The sequence below is a fragment of the Carica papaya genome, chromosome 2 (genome assembly GCF_054855325.1).
Source record: "Carica papaya isolate Zhongbai chromosome 2, ASM5485532v1, whole genome shotgun sequence".
In the NCBI taxonomy this organism is placed as follows: domain Eukaryota; kingdom Viridiplantae; phylum Streptophyta; class Magnoliopsida; order Brassicales; family Caricaceae; genus Carica; species Carica papaya.
The window spans coordinates 24,375,447-24,382,276 of record NC_142310.1 but is presented as its reverse complement, the minus strand read 5'-3'; the positions used below and the strand labels follow the sequence as shown (position 1 = coordinate 24,382,276).

The 6,830-nt window shown below is 32.0% G+C and overlaps 2 pseudogenes; both read left to right on the top strand.

Annotated features, from left to right (window-relative positions):
* The first annotated feature begins 248 nt into the window (after window positions 1-248).
* LOC148268879 (agamous-like MADS-box protein AGL80 pseudogene) lies at window positions 249-548 on the top strand (annotated as a pseudogene).
* A 2,196-nt stretch (window positions 549-2,744) lies between these two features.
* Window positions 2,745-3,389, top strand: LOC148268878 (agamous-like MADS-box protein AGL80 pseudogene; annotated as a pseudogene).
* The last annotated feature ends 3,441 nt before the right edge of the window (window positions 3,390-6,830 follow it).

Genomic DNA, 6,830 nt, shown 5'->3' with positions numbered 1-6,830 from the left:
GCAGAATATTTTATTTTAATCTTTAATTGTATATAGAAAAAATATATACACATATGATATTTAGTGCATCAAACCATGTGTATAGTATATAATTTGAAATAATTTAGAATGCACCACATCTTACCTTACATTGTATATTCTATTATATTAAAATGCTCCACCCCCCATTCCTTATTAATAGCTATTCAACCGTTGTATCATTTTATATCTACCCACTCTCGCCCCTTGGGCACACATGATAAAATACCATGACTAGAAAGAAGGTTAACCTTGCTTATATCACTAACAACTCTGCAAGAAATGCCACATTCAAGAAAAGGAAGAATGAGCTGATGAAGAAAGTGAGCGAACTTAGCACTCTTTGCGATATCAAAGCCTGTGAAATTATTTACAGCCCTTATGACTTGCAACCAGATCTTTGGTTTTTCCCTCTCGGAGGCCAACACGTGCTTGTTGACTTTAAGAGGATGCCCGAGATGGAGCAGAGCAAGAAGATGGTGCATCAAGAAAGCTTCATGCACCAGAGGATCACTAAGGCAACGGACTAACTAAAAAAGAAGTGCAATGATAATTGCAAGAAGGAGATAACAGATATCATGATATACTTGAGTGATCCGGTAGAACAAGCGAAACATTTGGCAATAGTGCTAAGGATACTTCGAAGAGCCAAGTTGCATGCAAAGTTCAGTAGATGTGAGTTTTGGTTAGATCAAATAACATTCTTGGCCCATATTGTGTCAAAAGATGGGGTATCTGTTGACCTAGCAAAGTTAGAGGCAATGGTAAAGTAAGAGGATGGAAACACTCAGTAAGTCACCTCAGCCTCAGGAGGCGACAGACGGAGGAGTAATGAAGGGTCCTGGTGAGACTTTCACTCAAATCTAGGAGGATTCTATGGTGCAAAAGTTGTAGTAGCTGTAGATGCAGTTCGTTGATGGGATGAATCCTCAAGCATAGTAACAGCCTTATGTAGGGTCTAACGGGGAACATGCAGAGGTGATGGTGCCATTCACAAATCAGAACAACCAGAATAATTGATTGATATGGTCCAGTGTGTTTAATTACCTTTAGGAATTGAGTATTATGATATTTAATTTTGAATATTTTGGGGGTGTTGTTGGAGATGTACTTTAAATAACCAATTAAATTCCACCATAGATCAGTTTCTTAGTCGTTATAGTCATCGTCCAAATTGTTGTAGCTGTCATCATCACAGTCATACTCGTTGGATCACATACATCCATGTACTTAGATTGCTTTATGTTATGATTTTCTTTAGATTAATCTTCACCTCAATATTTTATATTTTATGTGCTAGTCCTACTCTTCATTCTTTAATTTCTCCCTTTCCCTGGCTTGACGTGTCTGTATTACTATATGTTAAAATATATGCATGCTCAATATAAATTTATGCTATCAAAATTCTCTTTTCTCTTCTTTCTTTTCTTTTTTTATACACAATTGAGAGAGGGCAGAAGCATTATTGATGCATTATATGTAGAAATTCAGTTTAGTTAGGAGGAAGATTAAGCTAGCTAGATACTCAAATTTGTTTAGATTTCAAATGAGATGTTTGTATAAAATTTAATAAATATGATGTGCTCTCCAGATCATAAAATTAAAATTTGGGATAATGGCATTAAGGAATAATATTTTCCTCAAAGAAAATCCTGATATAATCCAAATACCTAAAATAATTAATATTTTGATTAATCTGAAATTTAAATATAATTCTAAAAATTTTATTTTAGTCAAAACATGCAATATTTTAAATAACTTAAATATATTGGAGAATCTCTAACGATCATAAATAAAATTTCACGATGCAACTATTTTGTTCAGAATATGGAAAAAAACTGAAATAAATAATTTTCAAACTCAACAATCTGTGAATTGTTAACTAATACTTTATGCAAGAAGAAATGTACAATATATACAAATACATATTTAAATATATACAATCACATAAAATAATAAATATAGAAAAAAAAATTTGACGGCTAATTTCAAACACTTTAAGCAATTAATATTTTAAATTTCTTTTACATATATAAATACTCAAAAATCAATGATATATAGTTTCTTACAATTAAAAAAAATGTTACTAATATAAAACAAGACCATATTTAATTCCAGTGACACAAACTACAACATTAAAATTTTTTCAATATTATAGTATGTTACTCTAGTAAGTGTAGTATGATGTTACAATTGATTCTTAATTGGTGGTAGGTGTAGGAGATCAAGACACATAATTAAGTTTGATTTGGAAGGAGGTGACCACATTAGTTGATGATTAAGCGTAATAACTGTGAGTGTGTATAAGATAAGGAGGTGTGTATGGTTGCCATGTATGATTAATTTCAAGTGTGAATGCATGCTGGGATAATGCAAGAGAGAGTAGGTATATAAGTGCATTATAATGAATCAATAACTTGTAATTAAAAGGGAGGATTGGATGATTTTAGATAAGTGCAGCCTTTCATTATTTTATTAATTAAATTTTGTGAAATACATTCCTTAAATGACAAGATTTTCCCATATCCTCTATTAAAGACATAATATTTTTGGAGATAATTTGAACATTTCACTTGCAATTTTAAAATGCACCACATCTTACCTTACATGGTATATTCTACTATATTAAAATGCTCCAGTCCCCATTCCTTACTAATAACTATTCAATGTTTGTCTCATTCTATATATACACTCACTTGCTCCTTGGACAGACACAACAAAACACTATGGCTAGAAAGAAGGTTAAACTCGCTTATATCACAAACGACTCTGCAAGAAAAGCCATGTTCAAAAAAAGGAAGAAGGGATTGATGAAAAAAGTGAGTGAACTAAGCACTCTCTGTGATGTCAAAGCCTGTGCAATCATTTACAACCCCTATGATTCAAAACAAGAGGTTTTGCCTTCCCTTTTCGGAGCCCAATGCGTACTTGCTTATTTTAAGAGGTTGCCCAAGATGGAGCAAAGCAAGAAGATGGTGAATCAAGAGACCTTCTTGTGCCAAAAGATCGCCAAGGAAATAGATCAACTAAAGAAACAGTGCAAGGACAATCACGAGAAAGAGATCACGCATATCATGTTCCAAAGTCTTATCGGGAAGCCCCTCCACCAACTCAACCTTGTTAATCTCAACAATTTTGGTTGGTTTATTGAACAATGCCTCAAAGAAATCCAAAAGAGTATTGGAACACTTTGGAAGTCACCTTAGCCTCAAGAGGCCACAGACGCAGGAGTGATGAAGGGTCCCAAGGAGACATTCACTAAGATCACGGAGGATCACCCGGTGCAGATGTTGCAGCAGCTACAGACGTGGTTCATTGATGGGATGAACCCGCAAGCACATCAGCAACCACCTAGAGCAGATGGGGAATAGGCAGAGATGATGGTGCCATTCACCCATAAGAACAACCAAAATAATGGACTGATATGGTCTAGTGCGTTTAACTGCCCTTAGGAATTGAGTATTATGATATTTAATTTTAAATTTTTTGGAGTGTTGCTGGAGATGTACTTTAAATAACCAATTACATTCCACCACAAAGGTATGTTATCGGTTTCTTAGTCATCGTAGCGTCGCCTTAATAGTTGTAGTCATCATAATAGTTGTAACTGTCACCATCATAGTTGTAGTCGTCGAGTCACATGCATACATGTACTTGGATTACTTTGAATTATGATTTTCTTTAGATTAATCTTCTCTTTAATATTTTATATCTTGTACGAGTACTACTCTTCGTTCTTTAATTTCTTTCTTCCCCCTGCTTGACGTGGCTACAACTATTTGTTAAAATACCTGCATGCTCAATGTAATTTTAAGCTATTATAATGCATTTTTCTCTTCTTTTCTTTTCTGTTTTGTTTTACATAATGGAGTGATGACATAAGAATTATTGATGTAGTATATGTAGAAATTCAGTCTAGTTAGGAGGAAGATTAAGCTAGCTAGCTACTCAAATTTATCTAGATTTCAAAATGAGATTTTTGTATGGAATTTAATATATATGGATATGCTCTTCCAATTTTGAAATTAAAATTTAGGATAATGGCATTAAGGAATAATATATTTCTCACAAAAATTCTCAATTTAATCAGAATATCTCAAATAATTAATATTTTTATTAATATGAATATTATGCATGTATCTGGAAAAATACACTAAAATTATAAATATGTTGTTTAATTATTTTGTTGGATTTATTTCGGATTCTACTAACTTAGAGATATATAGAATAATCTATCTTTGTTCCCTATATTTTAAAAGATAAAAAAATTATAGTCACATATATACTACTAAATCAGAGTGTTGATGGGAAGTATATGTGTACACTTGCAACGAGCTCCTTTAAGTAGTTTGGACAATATCTTGTTTAATTTGCTAAATATGACATATTATTGTGATATAATAGCAATATTGTCTAAATAACAAGTAGAATAAGTATTGCTTCATACGTATATACACATATATATAATCTTTAACTGCTTTTCGTTATTTATATTACACCAGCATGCAATCTATAACATATTGTAATTATCTTAAAGGTTGGAATTAGTAATGGAGGATGGATTGTTTCCTTCTATTTGTTTTTTGAACATGACTTTGCCTTCTTCTTGTTTTCTCAATCTCTATTGCGGGTGTCGGATGTATTATTGACGGCACTTCTCGTTATGTTTGTAGTGGTTAATTACTATTGATAAATTTTATTCTAATTTTTTTAAAAAAGTTAATTATCTTAAAGGCATATATGGATTGTCGAAGTTCAGAAGGCATATATTTTAATACCATACTAGTATCATTTTTTTTCACTGAAGGGAGACAACACCTATATATTATTACTGCATAAAATTTGCAAGAAATATATTGTTGATTTCTTTAGGAGTTTTTTGGCTACTACATAAGTCAATACATAAGTAATCATATATATTACTTTTATTATTATATTTTAAAATTAAATTACAATAATCATTCCTTAATAATATGTATAGTATTTCCTCTCTTTATAAATTTTTTTTTATTGAAATTGTACATTCTCATATATTATCTTTAGGAGATTGTGCTAATTAATAAATGAAATGTATGAATTGTCACTATAGAGATTTAAATCCTAAATTTTATTTTTATTTTTTAGAATTAATATTTTTTTTGAAAAGTAATATAGCTCTTAACAATAACACGCAAAACCAACCACTAGCATCATCTAAAATACATGAGACCTTAGAGTATAAAAGAAGAGCATCATATAAAAAGTGGCATAAACAACCATAAAATAGTCCACACTACACATCTAAAATAACTTCTTGCATGTGTAAACGTGATGATAAACAACTTATAGATTGTGAGAATTAGAGCGACCGTTTTGTTGTGATTGCATGTCTATAAGCCCCAACATTTTCTATATATAGTTTTGGCTATATGTGCACTAAAAAGAAAAAGGCAACTAAAAGTGCACATATTGTTGGGACCAAAACAAAGACTTTTACGATTGAAATGCAAACTATCTTAATTGGAGGACTATATTAGAAATTTGTGAAAAGCAATATCAATATTCTATATGATAAAAATGGGATGCATAGTACAAAGGATGGGTGACCTATTTATATGCAATTCTAACAGTGTAATTATAACCATTATCAATCTTTTATTTCGTTGCCATGTTTTAGTCCCTTAAGACAACTAATTTCGAGTTTTTTTTTCTCTCTCTCTCTTTTTAACTAACCCCTCATATATAAGGAAAATTAATTAAGTATTCTAGCAATCTTCTGGTTCAATTCATTTTTTTTACACACCTATACATATAAGAGAGAGTAGATATATACATGCATTATAATGAAGCATTAACTTTTAATTAAAAAAGATAGTTGTATTTGATTGGGTTTATAAAAGCGCAGCCTTGCAACAATTCACTAATTAAATTTTGTAAATTACATTACCTTTAATCATAAGATCTCTCCATATGTGCTATTAAAAATATAACATTTCTAGAGATTATTTGGGCACTCCATTTGCAGTTTTAATCTAGCCTTACATGGTATATTCAATGTTCCACTTCACATCCATTACTAATAAATCTTCAACCCTTGTCGCATTCTATAAATGCACCATCTCGCTCTTTGACCAGATATGACCAAACACATTGACTAAAAAGAAGGTTAAACTTTCCTATATCACTAACAACTTTGCTAGAAAAGCTACTTTCAAGAAAAGGAAGAAGAGTTGATGAAGAAAGTGAGTGAACTCAGTATGCTCTGCAAAGTCAAAACCTGTGAAATCATTTACAGCCCCTACGATTGGCAACCAGAGGTTTGGTCTTCCCCTTTCCTAGCGCAACGCCTGTTAGTCGACTTTAAAATGATGCCTGAGAAGGAACAAAGAATGAAAATGGTGAATCAAAAGAGTTTCTTGCACCATAGGATCACCTAGGCAACCAACCAATTGAAGAAGCACCGCGAGGACAATAGGGAGAACAAAATCATGCAGGTTATGTACCAAAGCCTTATTGGGAAGCCCCTTCACCAACTAAACCTCATTGTTTTGAATGATTTGGCTTGGCTCATCGAACTATACCTCAAGGAAATACAAATAAGGACAAAAACACTCAACAAGTCACCCCAACCTAGTGGGGCCACGTATGGACTGATTAAGGATTTCGGGTAGATGCCCACTCAGATCAATAAGGATTCTCCAACATATGGAGTTTTACTCATCTTCTAGTTTTCCTACTTTCACCTCAATAACATACCAGTACTATAACATATGGAGTTTCACCCATATTAAAAAAATAATGCAGTATGTAAGAAAGATAAGCAATACATTTTT